Raw genomic sequence first — 24,225 nt, forward strand, 5'->3', positions numbered from 1 at the left:
GTTCATATTTGGTAATAATTAATATTATAATACTGTTGAATTTTGTTAATTTAAGACTAATGTAGTAGTAATTAGTGCGTAAAACAACATTATTGATAGTAAATAGTTTTTTTATTATCAGCCAACACTATCATAAAAATAAAATTAAATACAATAATAACTTATTCCACAATCACTGAGTTAAATTTAGAAATCAAAACGGCCTATTCATCTATCATTGGGTTGGGCCATTTTTGCCCCAAAGTTATTATTAAAATGTTGATAACAAAACGAAGTATGTGCTGCTATCTAGGGAATAAATTTTTTTTTTAGGGTTGGGCCAATTTTGCACTGAAATAAAATATAATTCTGCAGCATATTTTGAAATAAAACGCAATTTGATTTTTTGTGGATTGGGCCGATATGGTTCTACACGCCTCAAATATCAATAAAGTGTTATCTGTTGGGCCAAAAAGTGTAAACATTTAATACAAGGTTCCTGGTATATTGTTACTATATCAGTTGAAAAATATTAAAAATACATATGCACAATTTTTTTTTACAAGCATTTCATTTAAAGATCAAATTTTGACAGAATTTATCAAAATCTCGAAAATACGAAAATTGTAATTAATAAATTATAAAATGTTCAGTTTTTATAGCTAAGGATTAAAAATGTAAAACAAGATTCCATGTACCTAAGTAATTAATTCTGTTATCAAAAAATCTAAAAAATACACAAGCACAGTTTATTTTTACAGTCATTTTAATTTCAAATTTGAACGAAATTACATAAAAACCTAAAATAACTATTTTAGTTATTTTGTTGTGATTGTATAATATTATTCGTGGGCACTTGAAACTTCTAATTTGTACTATTATATATCTATGATAGTATCACGGTTTGTTGTTGATGTATAACGCGTTATAAGTACCTAATGGATATTGTGATAAGATTAATTTGGAATTTATTATAGGTCAATTTTTTTTACCAATTTCTAATACCATCGATACGTATATAATATGTCCTAAACCTAGACTGACATACGGTCTCCACTCAGAATCGTTTTTCTTATACAATGATATTATATCATTGCATTCAAATTTAATACCATCCATTATACAGTGACCCACTTGTAACCTACTGTACAGCGGAGCGACATCCACTTACCTACCTTTTTTTTCTTTAATATTGCCAATAAAAATTTTTTTTTTTTTTGCCAAAAGTCTTTGAAAATGAAATACAAGGTGCCTCGTAAAATGTTATAATAACAGTTTTAAAAAAATAGAGATACATAGGCACGTTTTTTTTAAAAATTTATAATTTTTTTAGTTTTTATAGCTAAGGCCCAGTCTGCAAGAATAAAAGGATCTCATTACGTGACCAGCTGAGAAAAGCAATAAGAAAAAATATTACAAAAAGTGGGCAAGCTGCTGAACATAAAAAAAAAGTGGAAGCATGAAGATTCAATGTCATTTGTAATTCCATTTTTCAAAGAAAGAGAAACACAAAGCAACATAGCAGAACCTAATAGCTTGAGTGATGGATCAAATGATAAACATGAAGGTATGGAGAGCATTGTTATTACTGGGGATACTTCAGAAAAAAATTCTAATAACAACATAAATCAAAAATGTACAGCATCTCCAAAAAAAAATTCATCTAGGTATTCGCTAAATAAAAGAAAATTTGAAAAAACAGAGACAGCTTAATGTGTACTAATGAAATATTTAGTAGAAAGTGATAAGCAAGAAACAAAAGCCACTGCTAATGATCATCCAATAGACATATTTTTTAATAGTCTAGCCGCTACTGTAAAAACTTTTTCACCCGAGTACCAGCATATGGCAAAGTCAAAACATTTCAATGTTGTATCCGAACTAGAGTGGGCACATTTACAAAGTAAGAATACAAATTACCAAGTGCCAACATCAATTAATTTTCCAGCTCCAGACAACAGGTAAAATACACACCCAATACCATTTTTTCAAACTCAAAACATCCATTAAACAGTCCATCCATAACAACAAATTTATGAAATTTCACGTGCGTCAAACTCATCTACTCCAAATGATTCATTTATGTCTAGTCAAACTCAAACACCTTCACCTGTAAGTTCCGGAAGGTCATCTGCACAATCTTATTTTGAAAATGTTCAGCCAAATAACTTTTAACACAGTTAAAGGAATAAGTTTGTTAATAAAAATATTAATTATTTTGTTTAAATACAAAAAATGTAAAATATAAAATAATAATTTTTTTATTTCTTACCTTAAGCAGACCATTAGTTTTTCCTTGGGACTAATAGGAATGTAGTGTTTTATTTTTGAATTTTAGTTTCAAACTAATCGGAAAATACGTGAACGGTCCAAATAAGATACCCGAAGATTAAATTTTTAAAATACAATCACACAATACTTGTCATCTGATCTTAATATTTCTAAAATGTACAAATTGTTTTTGCAATTGCATGATAAAGATACATATGATAAATTAGAAAATTGTGATTTAATATGCAAACCTGTCGTAAAATATAAATATTATGAAAAATATAGGAAAGAAAACTTTAATTTATCCTTCGGCTATCCTAGGACAGATACTTGCCAAACGTTTGATAGGTTGAAAGTCCTCGTTGAGCATGAAATCGACCCAGAAATAAAACAAAAGTTGGAAGTTGAAAAAGAGGTTCACTTACGTAAAGCAGAGGTTTTTTACACTAATTTAAAGTTATATTGTGAAAAGGCCAAAGCAGATGAATTTTTAGAAACATTAACTTTTGATTTTGAGCAAAATTTTCCACTCCCACATATCGCGAGTGGCGAATGGCGATGCGTATTATAAACGCCAACTGTGGTCATACAATTTCTGTATATTCTCAGGTAAAACAGGAAAATCGTATCACTTTATGTACGACGAAACAATTGCAAAAAAGGGAAAATTGATGTCATTAGTTTTATAAACTATTTTTTGAAAAATCTCATATCACCTAATGTTAAAGAAATATACCTTTTTTCCGACACCTGCTGTGGTCAGAATAAGAACAATGCATTGTTTCAATATTTATATACTGTTGCGAAATCAAATGTTTATGGGATAAAGCAGATAATACATAGGTACCCGGAGCCAGGGCACAGTTTTTACCTAATGATCGATGCTTCGGACGAATAGGAAAAAAAAGAAAACGTTTAGAACGAGTTTATTTGCCTGAAACATATCATGAACTAGTTCGCAATACATCAAAAAACTTTAAAGTGATTAAAGTTACACAAGATATCATTTTTAACTTTTCTGACAATTTAAAATCTATATTTAAAAAAAATGTAACTGGTGTTGACAAAAATAGCAAATTTTCCATTATGGCTTACAGATATATGGAGTATAACTCAGAAGGTCTATATTGTAGTATATCAGGCATTCTACTGCGAAAGAAAAATTTGTACTTGAAAAAAAAGGACAAGAAGTAAAATTACCATAGAATTTACCAAAATTATACAATGCAGTGTTAGGAATAAAGTCAGCAAAGTATACTGATGTTCAAATCTTAGCATCAAAATATGAAGATATCAGAATATTTTTAAAATGGTTTTTTATAGCTCCTGAACAATTACTAAAAATGGAGCTGTCTGGTTTTTTACACGGACGCCTTCAGGTGCTGCTTATAGTACTATAGTAGTATAATAGCAGCAACATAGCATAGACTCTTAGTAGCTTTCTAGTTTGACACGGCACGCAGCGGCAACCAGTACAAAGTACAGGTACCGCAGCGACCAGTCTACACTTTTGTCAACGACCACCACAACGAAACCCCGCATTAATCAGAGAACTAGCCAGCAATAGGCACAGATTCGCCCATTCTCTATGAGAATAGCCAACAGTGTTGTGCAAAGATAACTAAAAATTTATCTAGATAAAGATAAAAGATAATTGGATACAATTTATCTAGATAAAGATAGAAGATAGCTAAAATCTAAATTATCTAGATAAAGATAAAAGATAAAACACTATTTATCTGGATAAAAAAAAAGATAAAATTATTTTAATATACCCGTCCCCCTCCAAAAAAAAAATCCTAGATCTGCCATTGACCATTGTGTACATTTATGTATAGAAAATAAGTAATAAATAATAAGTACTTAGTTTTAAAAAAAATACATTCTTTGTACCTAGGTTTATTATAATTTTATAAAACAATTCATTAATATATTTTAAAATAATAGTAATTAATTATTAAACATAAAAATGTAATTTGTTATACAAATAATGGTTAACACATAATTATATTCTAAAATATATAAAATAGTAAATATACATCATAATAAAATATTGAAAAAAAAACATTGTACCTTCAGTATAAAATGAAAAAACACTACATTTATGAATGGGAAATAAGTAATAATTACCTAATAAGTAATTAGTTTTAATTAAGTACATTATCTTTGTAGTTATATTATATTTTTTTAAAACATAACATTACAATTGAAATAATACTATATAGTTAATACATATGATAGTAAAATATTGGAAAAAAAAACATAAACTTCATGAAATATAAAAAAATCATGATATATTTTACATATTAACATTGTTAACAATTATTAAATTCTTTCATTAAGCATTAAGCACCTACAACACAATAACATTTCAAAAGTCTTATCCTGAAGCCTGTTTCTTCTCGGGGTTAAGATTTGAGATCCACTACCAAATAGCCTTTCTACTGGTGCTGAAGACGGGAGAGTTGTATTATATTTAAAAAAGACCTTTTTGACAACTGGGAATGTGTTTAACATGTCAAGGTCTTTATTTTTAGAATCTAAATAAGATAGTGCTTGTACAGTTACTTCATTAGTACTATTTAAATTTAACTGTACACTATCAGAAGCCGAACGATCAAGTGAATATTTACTTTGTGTTAAAATACCATAAAATTCTTCATCACTACCAGCAGAATCATTTTCAACGGAATTAGAATCTGAATTGGTTAATGAGTTTATGAAATTGCATTCAGACAAAAATAAATTTTTACAGAAAGTTAAATATCGACCAGGTATCCATGAAAGTTTAAACCTAGGATGAGATATTGAAGCAATGATATATGGCTTACCTTTTATGTTTTCTAAATCAAATATAAAATAAAATCTTTTTTCTAGGCTTTTAATAATTGATAACGCTAAATGTCTGCAATATATTAAATTTGTCTGTTGAATTAATAAAAGTCTTAACGATATTATAGTAGGTGCGACATATCCTAGAAAACAAGATTTTTTAGCTTGTAATTTGTCAAGTGCAATGGCAAGCGGTTCCATAAACTGCACAGTATTCTTCTAAAAATACCCAATTTTTTTTTGTTAGTTGTTCAAGTTTCAATTCAGTAAATGAAGATTTTACTGTTTCTTTATGTGCAATTATTTTTTTTACAGCGTCAAATGAGGAATTCCACCTAGTTACAATAGGTATAGGACATTTGCAATCGCAGATATCATATACCTTGTCTGAGGTCACTGTACTACAACTTAAAAGATTCCAAAAACTACATAATTTATTAAAAGCATTTTTAGAAGTTAATTTATAAGACTGATCAGAAATGTTGTCTACATCAACAGTTGCAATCAAGCTAAGAGTATGTGCAGAACATGTTATATGATCTGGTAAGCATATTTCATCACTTTCCATATCTTCAGAATTCAAAAACAATGTGGAGAAATCTACAGTATCAAAATCTGTACTGGAATTATCAATTTCTACCCCAGTATTAGGATCATCACATATAGATTCATCAGCAAACCAGTTATCATTACCAATGTTTGAAAACTCCACACTAATAGATTTTAAAGAGTATGTTCTGAATGCCTTGCTAAAATTGCTAGCGATATCTGTTACGGTATGTGATATTTTAGAGTTCTGGATATTATATGTATGATTTATTTCATTCATTATCTCTGTTATATTTAAAAATGTATGACTTCCTTTAATCCTTCTACAACCAAGAATGTATGAATGTCTAATGTAGGTATGCTCATCAATAAAATGACCAATCATACCCAAATAACTTTTGTTATTGCAAGACCAAATATCAGCCGTTGTACATATAAAATTTTGTTTAGCTATTAAATCAGTTAACATGGTTATGTATGATGTGTACTTATTATTTAACTCATTAGACATGACTCTACGATCTGGTAATGAAGTTAAATCGCTATTATCGCCAAGGCCGCATAATCCTTTTATGAGGCGTTTGAATGCTGGTTTTTCGCAAGTCACTAATGGCCTCATTTCTTCCACAATATATGCAAAGGTTAAGTCAGTAATCTGAAAAATGAAATATTAAATTACTTACAAAGTTACAAACAATACAAAAAAAATTTTAAAAAAAGCAAAATATAGGTAAACCTAATTGTTCTGTATAAAGTATAATATTTATATTTAAAAAAAATAAATCTATAATAACTGTAGGTATTAATTTACCACAATTTGATCTACTTTTCAGTCATACAACATGATATACTATATATTATTATCTTTAGGTTTTTACCATGAATTAATTATTTGTGTCAGAGTATTTAACCATTAATATACATCTATAATTTCAAAATATTTACTGAACAGTAATATATTAATCTATATTTATATTTTTTTACACTACTCGATAAGAAAATGTACCACATATTTGGAGAAAAATCTCAATTATCTTTCAATTTTCAACACCGCGGTGGCGCGGTTATAAAAACTGTTAACTATTTTTTAATATTTAAAAATCTTTTTTCATTACATTATTAAACACAAATAAAATTTGAACAATTTCTATTTCAAATTACTCTGTATAAGAATGTATAAATTAAAATATCAATAAATAGGTATTAAAACAATTATGGAACTACCAAGTGACTTGAAAGGTACACAAATTATCATTAAGTAAAATCAAATAGTTTAGTGTAAATCATACATATAAAATAAATACTCACTTTTTGTTTTGATATTTTATTTGTATGCGATAACGGCAAGGTTTATTGTTTTTTTATGGATTGTACATTTTTCTTAACAGTTTTAGCTGCTTTGACTTTTTCCATGAAATGTGAATGTTTAAACTATAACAGTAAATTTATAATAATACATATTATTATATAATAATACGCAGTCGGGCAAAATTATATCTTGATAATTATTCAAATAAATATGTACCTATTTGAATAAAAAATTATCAACATATTATAATACCTAACCAATTATAATTAAAAAAAATTCAGACATTCAGGGCAAATATTTATTAATAGGGCCTAACACAAGTGTTTTAGGTACCTATCGAAATCTATCATTGTTATTAATTGAACTAAAAGTGTGTAGGTTCTGTTACGGATCTTCCTGGAGGTCCGTGCACAAATAAAAACAACGAACACTTTCGAACTAATTACTACTCTCTATATTTAACTTGAAAAGAAAAACTTACAATTGCACTTAATGAATTATTTAATGTTTTATAAAAAATGGTCTGACAAATATAATGTTCTGGTGCGAATCACAATGTTCCGTCTACTGCTCTGAAATGCCACTGGCACGGCTTGCTATACGAGCCGTGCCTGTAGCCAGCGCTTGCCTGGAATTGCTGTCGCAGCAATTCCAGACAGTCGCCGTCGTACAATATTATATTATACACTATTATATATATATACTAACTAATATAGCCAGGGGTTCTTAACACCCCCCAACTTAAATGGAACTTAGGGACCCAATGGTTCCCTAATGTTCCGTACAATATGTTTTCACAACTAAATTTATGATTATAATGTTTACTTATCGATTATTTAGTGATAAAATATCCGGTAAATCCGGAGAGTACATTCTAATTATGCTATTTCTAAACTTAATAGCTAATCCACTAACTACGGATATTACAGTTAACATTAAGATATACACAAGTACCATATGAAATTCCATTTGAAATATTATTAGAGAATCTGTTGTTACCTTTGGTAACTTACTAATTTCTATTAGCCTTTTGGATAAAGAATTAAAATCGTGTACGATACTTATGTCTTTTAGGTTCTGGGGAATTATATTTTTAAGACTCTCTGATAATACTGATTCATGTTTTTTGCTTTCTGGAATTAAATCAGTAGAGATACCTCTATTAGATCTACTTGTCGGAAATATAATGGAATTTTCTGTATGGATTTCACAATCTTGGGAGGTGGTCAACCTTTCTACGCCTGAGATCTGAAATGTTACTATTTGTGGAGGTTCCGCACATTTGATGGTCACTAAAGTTGGTTGTGTGTAAAATAACCATGCATTGGAATCCACTAACTTATCCCAAATGGATGTTGTTAATGTTACCAGTTTTATTTTGCAAGTTTCTGGGATTGGTTGATATGTTAGAAGTACTACTTCGCAAACGTTCGATCTCGAGCGGTGGTGAAATGTTTGACCACCTTTACATAATTTGTAAGTTCCTAAATTTACACATGATTCCCACTGTTTCCCTGTCATAGTGAAAAATTCCTCATTATCATTGTTAATTACCAAATATTCGACTTCGGGTTCAATTAAAATTAATGTATTGGTAGAATATATCATTGGTAATGAAACAACTCGATACACATTTAATACTTTACTTGAAATCAAGGGTATTTCAATAGAAAATATTAAGTACTCGTTTTGCACGAAAATCGTTATTTCAGAGATTTTGAAAAGGTTTGACATGGACTCGGGTATTACTTCTATAGGGAGGTCGTTTCCCATGGGTAAGTTGATTTTAATTTCTTTTAACTCCCGTAATAATTTTCTGGGGGTGATTACGCTGGTGTGGATCTGACCATCCAGTGCTGCATTTATAATGGCAACAAGGTTTTGTGTTTCGTAAGCATACTGATTGAGAGTTACCTCGAATAAAAAGGCTTGCTCTAACAGTTTATTTTTAAATTCTAATTTGTTGATTTTAACGATACTTTCTTTGGTCAGTCTTTGTAAATACTGCAAGTTATTTTCGAGTTTCTGATGATGTTCTGTGACTTCCTGTGAAGTATGATTTGCATCCAATATTTCTGCTTGTACAACTCTTGTTTTTTCTTTGACTAAATTAATATTCTGAATTTTGTTTTTGGTTAATTCTACGATCTGTTTAAATATGAATTCGGTGTCGATTTTCGAGTATGCACCATACAAAACGTTGATCAGGCGCTTAAAGGTACCTCCCAATCCTCGGCGATTTCGAATTTCATTATTTGAGTTATACTCTATCGATAACATCGCGTTACGACGATTTAACTGAATTTCATATAAATATGGACGGGTTGTAGTAGAAAATTGGTTTACGAATTGATTACAAATATTTTCTATTTCTGCATTACCAAAGTTTGCTATCATTTGCTTACAAATTGTCTCCATTTCGCTATACTGGGTCATCAACTTTTCATATTTTGTGGTCAAGATTCCAATATCCACATACGTTACCAAGTTCCATTTAGTGTGAGAAGTTTTGATCACTCCGTGAGATTCATAATAGAATCCTTTGTGATCCGGGAAGGTAGTAATATTATAATTCTCTTGAGCTTCTGCTGTACTATCCCATATCCACATTATCAGGATTACCATTTTCGGGAATGACGGATTTTTCTCGGAAATTCCAAAGAATGCCATGATGAGTTTCCTGGAACAAATTAATTTTTCTTGTTTCATTTTTCGTGAAATAACTTTAGTAAATTTTGGTGTATGGTCTGATTCTTCTTGTTACTTTTTTTTATGGTTACATTTTTATTTGTCGGATTTACATCTAAAATTTCATACGGACCCAACCACTTCGGGGCCAGTTTGTTTTTCGCGGCTTTTTCTTGTAGTAAAACCTTCTGACCAACTTCAAAAATTTGATGTTTTGCTGTTTTGTCGTACTGTTCCTTTGACTTACTCTTTGCTTCCAGCAAATTGCTTCTTGCAAAAGCCTGAGCTTCTTGCATTTGTCTTTTGACTTCGAATTGGTAGTCATTATAATTGTACTGAGGTTCTGGTTCGTTAGTGAAAGATGTGGGGATTTTTACAGAATTTCCATAAACCAAATGGTATGGCTGGAATTTCGTAGCTGAATGAACAGTGGAGTTATGGCAAAACATCGCATAGGGAATTTTGGTATCCCAGTTTAGTTGATCTTTTCCGATAAAATTTCGTAAATATTCTGCTAAAGAACGATGACTTCTTTCGAGACTGCCATTGCTTTGAGGGTGATAAGGCGTGGTCGACGTCTGTCGAATTTTAAGGAGTTTACACACCTCTTTAAAAACGTTGCTTAAAAATTCCGTACCACAGTCTGTCACCAGACTTTGTGGTATTCCGTGTAAGCACACGAATTTGGTCACAAAATGTTGTGCTACCGTATTCGCTTCATGATTCTCCATGGGGGAAGCCCATGCGAATTTAGTGAGGTCATCTTGTAAAGTTAAGATGAAAGAATTTCCACTATGTGAACGAGGTAGTGGTCCTACGACATCTAGGAATATCTTTTCGAAGGCTCTGGTAGCTGTGCTGGTAATCACCATAGGCTCTTTTGGTGTTCTTGTCGCTGTTTTATTCTTTTGACAATCTGGACATTTTTTTATGAATTGTTTGATTTGTTTTCTCATGCCCTTCCAGTTATTTTCTTCATACATCTTATTGATGTCCTCCTAGCGGGTTTTCATGCAATTCTATTATTTTCTGTATTTTCTGATCTTCTGTTAATTCATCTCTGGTGTAGATACAGACTTTGATGTTCGAATTTCCAAAGGTGTTTCGAAACATGTTTCGGATGATTTCCCATTGTAGTCCATCTGCTTCACTTCCAATCCTTGGACAAGCTAGACTGATTATTTTTAATTGCAAACACAATTCTTTAAGTTTCTGTAAACAACTATAGATTGCTTGATACGTCGACTTTTGCCAGTGATGCTCTTTTGTCAATAAATAAAATATTGTTCGTTGTTCTGACTGAATAACGGCTACATCAGTAACTGATTTTTGTTCTTTTCGCAATTGGTCCACCTGCCCGAATTTCCGTCTCATTTGAAGGGCGATACCTCGAGACATATTAAAATCAGCGGAAACGCAATGTGCTATTGATGTAGTAGGTTCTGAGTCGAAAATATTACCTGGTAACTCAATTACATTGGTAGTAGGTTTAGCTTCGGTATTTAAAAAAAATTGGTATTCATCAGAAGGCTCTGTATTGTATAGAGGTTCTGAAGTGTTCGAGACTTCCAGTAAATCTACAATGTTTATTCTGTCGGAACCATTTGTAGACGTTACCCTATCTTCTAGTCTTGAAGGTTCTGACTTGATTTTGGATCTAGTCGTGACAGTTCTGATTCGACTTAATGCATAAGCGTTGGTGTTAGCAACACCTGGCTTATAGTGGATTTCATACTCATATTCTTCTAGTTTCAACCTCCATCGGATTAATCGGGACCCCGGGTCCTTTACGTTGAAAAGCCAGCTTAACGCTCGATGATCTGTAATAATTTTGAATTTCTGACCATATAGATACGGTCGGTATTGTTTGACTCCCCATACTATTGCACAAAGTTCCTTCTCCGTTGTATTATAATTTTGCTCTGCTTTGTTTAGAGTGCGCGATGCATATGCAATTGGTAGATCTTTCCCAATTGGTCCTTGAGATAATATGCAGCCAATTGCAAAATTGCTGGCGTCACATGTGAGATTGAATGGTTGTTCAAAATCAGGGTATTGTAGGAGAGGTTCTTTGGTGAGAATAGCTTTTAATTTGTCAAACGATTCTTGGCAAAGATCCGACCAATAAAATGGAACATCCTTCTTTAATAACGACGTGAGCGGTTTTGCAATTTGTCCATAATTCGGAACGAAACGTCGGTAATAGCCTGACAGACCCAAGAATGATTTGATTTCCTTAGCACTTGTTGGCGTTGGAAATTTTACTACGCAATCAATCTTTTGTGGGTTAGGCCTTACTCCTTTGTCGGTTATAACATGTCCTAAATAGTTCACTTCTTTTCGCATGAATGAACATTTTGACGGTTGGAGTTTGAGGTTTGCTTCTCGTAATCTGGCGAATACTTCTTTTAATTTCCTTGAATGATCTTCAAGGTCTAGGGCATAAATAATGATGTCGTCCAAATACACAAATGCTTTGATCCCATTCAATCCCGTTAATACGGAATTCATTAGACGTTGGAAAGTGGCTGGAGCTCCCTTCAACCCGAATGGAACTCTTAAAAATTCGAAATGACCTTTGTCCGTAGAAAAGGCGGTTTTATTGCAATGATCTGGGTGCATTTTGACTTGATGGTACCCTTGGGCCAAATCCAACGTAGTGTAGTACTTGGATTTTCCCAATTGGTCCAGAATTTCTGTAATGTTCGGTAGAGGATACGCGTCTCCTGTTGATATCTGGTTTAACTTTCTGAAGTCCACGCACACGCGATACTTCACGACTCCGTTTTCATCAGGCTTCTTGGGAACTACGAGTAATGGCGCATTCCAAGGGCTTTAGCTCGGGGCAATAATGTTGTCCTCCTCAAGTTTCTGAATTTGTCTGTCAATTTCTTGTCTATGCTTAAAAGGCAACCGATATGGACGTACATTAATCGGTTGTGCAGCCTCACTTGTTTTGATCTCATGATAAATCTGGTCAGTGCAAGATAGTTTATCTCCGTCTAGATGGAAGATATTTGAGTATTCCTCACATATTGGCATAAGAGATTCTCTTTCTTCTTGGTTTAGATGATCCAAATTTAATTTTTCCCTTAGGGTTCCTAAACGGCCTTGTCCGCTGATCTTTTCTGGTATGTTCTGAGTTGCATAAACATTAACTTCATCAAACTTATAGATAGTAATTGATTTCGTTTGTGCTTGGGTAAGTTCCACTGAAGATTCCGTGGGATTAATCACCGCTATGAGTATCTGATTCTGGTGCACTTGGTTAATCGTATTACTACATAGGATATTCTCTGAAACCTTTTGAGCTGGGATTAAAAGTGTTTCACCCTCTTGATATTCTGTGATAGGTATTGCGATTAAAGTTTCTGTTCGAGCTTGGATTTTCATGTTATCGGTATCTGGTACTATTAATTCGTTAGTTTGATAATTAATAATCGTATGGTTCCCTATTATAAAGGGTTTTCCTAAAATTCCATCTTGTGTAATGGGAAAGTTGGAATGTACTAATTGAAATTCTACTTGCATCATACGCTCGCCAATTTGAATACTTATAGTTGTCCGTCCTAATGTTGGGACTAACTGTTCGTTGATGCCCTTTAAATAGTAAATGGTATCTTCGTATACCATTACCTGATCCAAAAGTGAACAAATTCTAATTAGATTGAGATCACTTCCTGAATCCAGTAAAAATTTAGCATTGGGGTTTATATTCTGAGAGGTTCTGCATGTAAAAGTATTATCTGTTAAATTTGACTTTAATGTGAAGATTCTGGAAATGATATGGCGGCGCTTTTTATGCTCCCTACCGGACGTCCGCCGGAAGCGCCCGGTTGATTTTGGTTTTCCGAAGCCTCTGCTTGAGCTGTTTCATTCCTTTTCCCGGTAACATATTTTAATTTCCGGCATACATCTTTTGTGTGCCCCGGTTTTTTGCAGTACTGGCACGTGATAGTGTTCACGGTAGCTTTGGAGGTTCCGTGTGGCGTGCTGGAATTTTTTGATTGATTTGTGTTGTTACCTCGGTTGGATCTACAATCGCGGGCCCAATGTCCTGGTTTATTGCAAATGTTGCAAGAACCATTTGGCTTTTTCGTTGCCACCGAGTTTCCTTTGTACAGTTTCTTGGATTCTTCGGATGACATCCTAATCCGTTCTTCCTCTCGGGCGGCTTGTATTGCCTTATCTAAAGTAAGCGGGTTTCTCGCCTTAATGTAGTCCTTTAGGTTCCCCAAGCCTTCCATAAAGACTTGAATTACCTGTCTCTTAATAGAAATTTCCATCGCTTGAGCAATTTCTGGTGAAAAGTCTGCAGTTTCCTGTTCAATGATAAGATTTTGTGAAGCTTCTACTCTCATGGAGTAGGTCAGAATATCTTCACCATTTTTTTGTTTGATGGCGTACAATTCTAAAAATAGATGTTGTGTGGTTCGCTGGGGTTCTAGACTTGTTTTAAGTGTTTCTCGTAATTCTTCCCATGTGTCGAATGTTTTAAACTTTGTTACCTGCCTCGCTTTCCCGGTTAACCTGGTTTGGATTGCCTGAAGCAGTCGTGGAATTGCCGGTTCCACTACACATGACACAACAAATTCGCATTTTTCAAGGAAAATCTCTAAATTTTCGGTGTCTTTTCCATCAAATGATTTTGGTAGTAGCCTAATCGCATCTTGAAGTCCTATTTGATTATTTGATATCGATTCTCCATGTCTCGAACTGGTGCTATCTCTTGTCTTCATGATTTCCTGAATCTTTAAATCAATTAATTGGCTTAAATCTGGATTATTTGAAATGTCTGTGTTCAACTGTGGTCCTAGTGCACCACTCTCTGTTGGTTGATCTTTATCTCCCATTATTTCCAATGGTTTTTGATTTACAAAAAGCTTAATTCCTTGGTTTGTCGATTCAACTGTGTCGCTTGAAGACCAGTCTAATAGTTTTTCTTGATTGGTCTGTAGAATTTTTGTGTTTTGGGAATTTTCTGAATTTTCTGTTGAAGTGGTTTCGAAGGCGACATTAATTTTTACACTAAATGTGAATTTTTTTAAAACTTTTACGAAATTATCTTACTACACAACTATATTTCTGTATAAGTAAATCTCAAATATCATCACTAAATTTTTTTAATGAGTAATATTATAGGTATTATGAATTTTAAAATTCAATTTAAGGATCTTATAAAAGGTATTCTAAAAAAAGACCCGGACAAAACCCTGCCTGTAGGATAATTAATCCCTGGAAAAATGTCTTTCAATTAGTTTATTAGTTTTTTATTAGTTATATTATAATGTCATAATATTAGATGTAATATTTTTTCTTTGAAATTAATTAATAAAATACCTAAATATAGAAATTAAAATAATATAAATTAGACACATATAGGTAAAATCTATTTAATTATACGACATTTTTTCATTTAGGTAGGTAGGTACTATACATTTTTAATATAGCCTATAAGGTAGGTACCTACTTTTGTCTATTTCCTTATTTTATATTTTTATTTCTATTTCATAATTTGATGGTTTTCAAGTTGTTAATAATATTATAAACAATAAAATAGCTTATGGCCATAGTTGCCGGGCTCAAAGTTCAATGAAAAAAAAAACAATAAATTACAATTACATGAATATTTTATATACTAAATAACAATATTTTGTGTAATTACCTATTGTTATTAAAAAATATGAAGTACAAAAATGACTAATTATATTAACTTAGTAAAGCACGAAAAGACAGTATGTTAAAAACAGTGTTGCGTAATTATTGATTAATAAAGAGGAGGTATAAAATAGCCGGAAATGTTGTACCCGACATTATTTCAGTCGAAAATATTTTATCCGAACTGTATTAGCCGACACATATTTCGTCCGAACTGTATTGTATTACATAGTACCTACTCCATTGTATTACTGTCGGCTCAAATACGGTTATGAAAAATTACGTGTCCGCTAAAAAACAGTTCGGACAAAATACTTATCGGCTAAAATACGGTTTTGTAAAAATATTTGTCGGCTCAAATACCGTTCGAATAAATTACGTGTCGGATGATTTATGGTTCTGCTAATATACTTGTCTACGTTATTATATTTCGGCTGAAACTTTTTCTGTTGTTTTACGCGTTCCCTTAATAAATATCTAATATCAATGATTCTGATAATTTATAGACAATTGGAAATTTGGAACATAATCATTGAATGTATACTGTATAGTGTTTGTTGGTAAGAGTCTTTTTTATCGTATTTTAGCGCCGGCTGTTATTTATTTTGCTATTTTATTATATAGGTAATAATATATTCAAAAATATTGTCATAAATGTTGACTTACATTCGCAGTGTATAAAATACACCTGGATCTGGGTTACATACAACTAATAAAACTAGTGATATTTATTTTTATCATATAAATTCCAAAAACAATTATTCATATTATATTTACCTACGATATAATTTACAGCCGAATAATTACTAAAAACTGCAAAATCTTCCAATAATTCAATGGTGTCCCTTGAAAATTGAAACCTAAACTAAATCAATTTATTTTGGTGATTAGCATCACGCACCGTGGATCCGCCTATATGGACACGGGTAGTATTACGAATAAATGACTTCGGATACTGTACTAGTGTATTCCGAATACATTTGAAAATACTTTTATTTTAAAGTAATCCGAATACGAATAGGAATATTTCTATAAAACAAATTCTGTATTATAACGATAATTTTTTCCTAATGTTTTCTAGTAATTATTACAATATCACACTAAAAACCAATAACCTAGTCTTATGTTTATCGTATTATTACTATTAATAATTTTTTTTGATTTCAGTTTTTTTTATTTCTTACTAATTCGTGGGAATATTTAAAAATATTATAATTTCAACCTATAACTAAACATGAAAACAAATTAAAAAGCTTTGATACGTTGAGCTAACATTTGTGTTTGGAGTGGTTTATATCGAATACCTAACTAATAATAATATATATTTATTAATAATATGAAAACTGAATTTTAGAGATTTAATACGCATCACGTGACTTACTGTAACCATACAATTGTAATTTATTATCTTTTTATTAATTACTTATTTATTCTTCATCGTTTGCACAAAATATGTGCTAGGAATAAAAAAATTGTATTACCTACTATAGTTTTGTCATACGTTCATAGAAATGTGATGTAATTAGACAGTAGGTACTGCTTTACCTTTGTACTAAACAGTGGCTAATGGTTGTAATAATATTAGAATGCTTTTCAATGTCTGGAGATAATATTTATGATTATTGGCATACAATTTTATTTTTTATAAAGACAAAACTATAAATATTTAAATTCATAGTAGGTACCTAACTTTTTTAATACTCCTTTATGACTCCAAGAGACATGATTCATTATTAAACAATAGATGATTAAATTGGGCTTATATTTATTTTGAATTTAATTGTTAGGTACAAACTGGTTCAACACGATGACAGAACATTTGGTGGAAAATATTTTGTCATATTATTTACACTCTATTTATCTGAACGGTATATTCTTAAGGTTTTCAATCGCAGTCCAAATAGTGTAATTTGGTGAGTTCAATATAAGTATTTTCTTAATCATTTATAAACTTGATTATAATAATAATATAATGATATCAAGTTTATTATACACACTATAGGGTCACAAGGTACAACACAGAAAATAGTGCTTCCAGCTGACGACTATAATGTTATAATTTATTATCTTATCTAACAACGATTATTTACATTGAATTTATATGCCTGACTACAGATGTCGTGGTTTTTAGGTTCGAACGGCGGCCGCAAGTACTTTATGACATCATATTATAATACGCTTATACACCAACAATATAAAATAGGGACTAAACCGATAATTGTTGGGCGGCCGGTGGGGAGGATACGAACACCATATAAATACGACTGCAGCTGACGAGATGCCCTGCTGTATAGTATACTATGGTATACACATAGGATTAAGACTGGTACCACAGTTGTTAATTTTTCGGAACACAGCGCCAACTCCAAATATCATCGTCTTTGTGGTCTTCGACGTATTATATGAGTACGTATCGTGCTTTCTGTCGCTTAAAAACTTACGCATTGATAATCGAATGGTTGTTAAAATGTATTGTTATTGTTGTGACAATGTATGTTTGGATTGTGATTCATGGAAGCCCGAGAATTGAGCAGATACCGCCAACAACGACTACATCAGATTAACTCAGCGGTGACTTGAGATCGGAAGCCGTGCGCAGACGGCTCGGACGGCGACCACAGATCCGGAATACCTACGATATTCGCAACTTCGGACAGTCGCTGCATTGCTGGGTAAGTAGGTTTTAAAAAATGATATTTGTTTTATTTGTTTTAATAAAATACAAAAACAAAAATTATATTTAGAGAATTAGAGAAGAGTTAATTAAATATTAAGTAATATTAGTACCTATTCAATAAATATTAATTATTAATATAAGTAAATTATATATTTATACGTCGTGTAAAACATTGAAAACTGAAAAATGTTCGTGAGTTAACATTTTTAGTTATTTATATATAGGTACATCATCAATAGTAAATACCCACCTCCCCCTATAAAATATACTTATTTAATAACAATAATTATTACTAACTATTTATCTTATTATTTTTATAATAGGTATAATTTTTTTTTACCTAGTTAACTGTTTTTTTTTTCATTTTCGATACTCGAAACGGTAACGCATTGTATTTTAGGAATTACTTATAAAAAAAAATTTGCGTGACGCATCAAAATAATGTATAACGTATTTACGGTATCGCGTCAGTTATGTTGCTATCGGTGGCGGCTCGTGGTTTGGACGACTGGACAACTAAAATTAATGTAATGAAGAAAATTAATTGTTTAACATCCTAAATTTTACATTTTTAAAAAATATTGCAAATTTTTAAATAGTAAAATAGTTATAAAGTACCTACTAGTTAGTAGTTACTACTTACCTTAAATTTGTCTATTACATTAATATTGTCGTGTGCGAACATTTAATCTGGTTATATCTCTCAGATACCAGGAGCAAATATGTACGCCGTACGCATGTACACACGAGCAGTGTTTGGACGACCGGGAGCGTCGTCTGAACAATATTCAGAATTCGTATATAATAACTTATAAGCGACGCTCGCAATCGTGTGCGTGCGGGTACGTTTATTGTTGCTGCGATGTTATATTGTTATATACGGGTTTGGATGACCGGCAGCGTCGTCCTTACAGTAAAATATTTATATATTACTATATTGGGTAATTTTTTCTTAAAATTAACAGCGTTGTCGGTTGCAAATCGCTATTATTATTATTTTAATTTCCATTTTCTACTGCTACCCGCGACAGTGCGACTATATAAAAAGTAAGATGCATAGATCTATTTTGGTATGGTAAGATGCATATTTTTGTATATTTAAATAATTTGTTATACCTATGACTACCGCTATTATATTTAAAGTCGCACCCAAACCACCAGCGGAAACGGCATTTTATTTTCACTTCGATAGTCATTAAAGATGGCTAAAACTTACTCATTTACGGTTAATAAGTGAAAGGTTATAAAAAGATTAAAAATATTATAATAGATTCATATAATTTATTTTTTTACAGTGGAGGATCTTACAAATAATTACGAATATAATTTTTCAACAATGTAGGAACTATCCTATGTGTAAACCTGCCAGCTTTCGTGTATGTTCATACATTCGCCAATGTTTGGCAAGTTCCTTATAAAAAGGAATTCGTTCCGTTCCTTGTTCCTGATAAAAAAAATTCGTTCCTCTGTCGTTCCTTTGGAAAATCAACGAGTTTCTTTTTTAGTTCCAAATAAAATAAAAATTCTTATTTAATCATTAATATATTTTTTTTTATATGCATACTTCTTTAATTTTTAATTATAATAATTACCTAAAAGTAGGTACATATTTTACAATTCTACTTTGAAATTCTCTTCAAAATTAAATTTTTGGCCGACGTATGGTACTCAATTCTATATGAATTATAACTTATAACTATAAGAAATATTAATAAAGATACTAATGACTAATAAGTAACGATTAACGTCGATAGTCGATGCTCGATAACGATCACTAATTGGCAATATACATTATACACATTAAAAAAAATATATTATACTAATTTCAATTATTTATATATCTGTAAATTATTGAAACTAGAAAGGAACAAAAAAAAATTGTTATTTTCCCTTGAAAAAAAGAACTCGTTCATTTTCTCGTTCTTTTTTTATAAAAAGGAATTTGATCAACGTGCTTTAAAATGGAATTTGTCCCAGGAATCCGTTCCTTTTGGAACTCGTTCCTTCCAAACACTGACATTCGCCTATTGGGATATACCAAAAATATTAGAGATACCGTTGTGGACGCACTTGGCCCAATAAAAATATACGATAAAGTTGATATAGGACACACTTGGGCGACGCCCGCCCGATCGTGGCCCGAACTCACGTAGCCCTGTTGCATAACGTTCATTTAACGTTTGTTAATAGACGAATTCACTCTAAAAGTGATAATTTTAAAAGTAACAACACAGGATTGGTTTGCAAAACGTCAATTTTGTATGTTGCACGTATGTCAGGGAGAGTATACAAATTGTGCACTGACATCATATTAATGGTAGCGGTATGATTTATGTTTATGGACCTATGTCTACACGCCTAGGCAAATGAACATCAGTTATAAACAATAAATAAAAAAACTATTTTATAATGTATTATCAATATGTTGATGTTGATTTGAATTGCTATTTTCTTGCCTTTTCTTACCAACAGCGTCGTTCCACTTATTTTGCAACTTTGCTGTTCATTGGCATCCGTTTTAAATATAAAGCACCATTCGATCAAAATTTTGTTAGCTCGTGTACATTTTTTTGTACTTTTAATACAGGCTATGTATAATGTAGTATATAAGATTCACAATGAAAAAATTACATAAATTATTATTATTAACTAAGCGTATTATTTTAATCGGCAGAAATCACGGCCTTTGGCGGAGAATGAATTTTTTTGTTTTTGTAACCTAATAACTCCAGGTTAACCATACAAATCCATCATGAAATAAAATATGTTGAAATTACCATTTAATTTAACTAATTTTTGTGGTTAACAATAAAATTTAATTTATCATTGAGTAAATAGAAAACCTTTTTGTTAGATTAAGTCTCCCTATTACTATATTCAGTCCAAAAAATGTGTTTTTCTATTAAGATAAAGGTATTTCTGTGTTTTTATTTCTTGATTATAACTGAAAGTATCCTGATGATAAAATCACATACAATTTCATTATTTTATTTATTTAAATTAGATATAAGTCGGTTAATATTTAAAGTAGAATTTTCAAGATATTGTATAGGTAATTTTATATAATATCATTCATTGTGATATTTTAATTTAATACCTATTTAAAACGTAGATTGTTTAAAATATAAACTATTCCATGGAAATGTGGCTTGTTCAAAAATCAGTTTTCGAATTTTGTGTTAAACAATTACTGAAAACCATGTACATTCATTATGGAGAACGTTGCAAATAATTATAATAGGAAAATTGATTGTAATTATAATAATTCATGATAAGTCCGATGCGATAATTATATCGATTATATACAATCGAATTAGCGGATAGCTTTGTATTGTCGTAAATGCATTTAAATGATTTTTATTAACTGATTGATTCAAATAACTTAAACATTTGTAAAGTCTATCTCATTATATTTACTTTTATACATCAATAACTATATATATTATCATATGGGTATGATATATGATTCAATTTGGCATATTTCATAATGAATATTTATAAATTGTTAATTGTTAAGTACATAGGTAATAAGGTTAAAACAATATGTTGTTTTCACTAAGGTTAATTTAATAACAAAAGAGTATTTCGGTGAGAAAATCGCATACGATTCTTCCAATTTATTTTTTTAAATTATACCTTTATAAGTTTAAACGTTTAATTGTTTAATATATAAAATATAAAATAAAAATGTGATTTTCAAATACTGAGATACCAAAAGTTATATTGCATAATTAATTACTTAAAAAAAACTTTATCATTGATTGTAGAGAAACTTGCATATAATTTATTGAAGTTATATTTAAAACTATAAGATTTAACATTTTATCATAGTCGGTTTGCAAAATGTTTCTGTTCCATTTGACTTTCCATAATATTGTATAATATTATGATTAGTCATTCCTCATTAGATATGTAATATAAGGTTCAAAAAATGTGTTTTTTTTCCTTGGGATATTCTTGTAATTTTTGTTATTTGATTACTACTAAAATTTGCTTGAATTTCCCGGGGAGTAAATCGCATACAATTCGACCGATTTATTTATTAAAATTAGATTTAAGATTTAAGGTGCGATTCCATAGGACTATTACTATTATACCTAAATTTATAATATAAAGAGATCAAAAACCAACGGCAGAACTTTGAATTGGATATTTCATCGCAAAGTAGGGGAAATCCAATACCCAAACCAAGTTTGAAATTTCGTAAGCTCGAGGAACAGTTGAAAAATGTTAAAGAAAGGTACGCAAAATATTTATTTTATGTAACATACTATTTGTGGATACCATATTTATATCTATCTATATTTTAAATAATTATATTTTTCTATTTCAGGTTAAGAGAAAACGAAATTACTTTAATTGAATATATTGATACCATAAAATATCATATTCGCGTTAACTATTTTTACTTTTATTTATACTTTTTATTATTATAACGACTATGTAATATTACTATTATACATACCTAAATTTAAAAATTACATTTTATACTTTTAATTTTTTTAACTAAACTGTATTTCTTCAAATTGGGTGTCGGCGAACTGGGAATACACCCTTACATTTGCCAAATACGCAGCCGGGCCGGCCCAATGGCGTCACGTAGCTATTCTACATTACTTAATTTCTCATAAAAGTAATAATTTTTTTTACACCGGATTTTCACCAAATCATTCCATACAGCGATAGCTACAATAATTTAACATTTAAAAAAAATTTAAAGGAATTTTTTTTTTGTGTTGCATGCTCCTTTTAAGAATAATTGTAGAACTGTAGAAGTGCATGTTACGGGTTACGTAGAAAAAGGAATAATCGGTACCTAGCTATTATTATATTAGTGAAAATGTTAAAACCCGAGCCGCATGAGTCAATGCGATCCGAGGTTTGGCCACCCTTGTGTTATCTAGGATGACTGATTCTAAAATAGTTGAGAAATTTAAATAGAATATTTAAAAAAAAAACACGGGAGACGGGACAAAACGCGATTTATTGAAAGTTAATTAAACATACCTATTTTTCTTCAATACATAAGGTACTTTAGTACTTATATTATGATAAAATTAATTTTTTAATAAATACGCGTTGCTTAACTACCTATATTAATAAACGTCGGTTATACAAATAATAATATGCACTTACATAATGAGACCGGATCCATTTGTGGCGACTGACGAAATAGAAATGTAAAACAACTCATCGAATGCTATTGACTTAATATTATATTATACTATTTATACTATAGTAAACAAATATAATATATATATATATAATAGATAAATCAAATAGCTATTAATATCCACAAGCTGTACAGCACGGTGTATTGCCGTACTATAGCGATAATATTATTATGTTATCTCGATTCTTGACGTGCCACTGGTAAGAGTGTGGGCTACAAAACGTCTACAACGACAATAATATACTAAAAATAATGTTTAGATACTGGCGGTACTGCATTAAATTTAAATTAAACTACAATACCCAATATAAATTAAAAATTAACAGCATAATATTTGTCACCATACAAAATACAAATGTACATTTTATACCCAATCATTCGATTAAACAAATAATATCAATACAAAACTAAAAAATGCAATAATTTTGAACAATATTTTGGTATCAAATTTAAGTGCGAATTTCGAGGTCCCTACAAGCTAGGCAAAGCCAGCACTGCCTACCCTTAACGACGGCCCTGATTAGGTATTTATTATTATTTAAATTTAAAAAAAGAATTTGAAATTGTTTTTACATTTGTTTATTCATACACAACTTTATAAATGTAAACAATTTATATTTTGTGTTCTTATTTAAATTAAAATTTTTTTTTTTTAAATTTTTGTAGAAATTCACAATTAATACTAAGAGCACAATAAGCGTATTTGAAGAGAGTAAACAAGCAGGATAATACGGGGGTAAGAAGTCTCCCATTAGCAACACTTAGCATGAGAAATTAAAATTTAAAAAATATAAAATATCATGAATATTGAATTTTAAATAAAAATGTTTGATACTGAATGCTTGATTTTCAAGAAGCTATACATGTCGGAGCAAAGTTTGTATGGCCACAAAAGAAGATCATTGGATGTATATTTCATCTGACTCAAAGTTGGTGGCTGCATACACAAAACGTTGGTAATTACTAATTATTACATTATTACATATTATATATTATATAGTATATACATAAACTATATTATATGTTTATCAATTGAATACAAGGATGTCAACAGTGAAATTGGACAGTGGTTAAAATGGATATTCGGTT

General features: G+C 30.7%; 1 pseudogene; it reads left to right on the forward strand.

Annotated features, from left to right (window-relative positions):
• The first annotated feature begins 255 nt into the window (after nt 1-255).
• On the forward strand, nt 256-2,154 carry LOC132945289 (uncharacterized; annotated as a pseudogene).
• The last annotated feature ends 22,071 nt before the right edge of the window (nt 2,155-24,225 follow it).

Source organism: Metopolophium dirhodum, chromosome 1 (genome assembly GCF_019925205.1).
Source record: "Metopolophium dirhodum isolate CAU chromosome 1, ASM1992520v1, whole genome shotgun sequence".
Classification (NCBI taxonomy): domain Eukaryota; kingdom Metazoa; phylum Arthropoda; class Insecta; order Hemiptera; family Aphididae; genus Metopolophium; species Metopolophium dirhodum.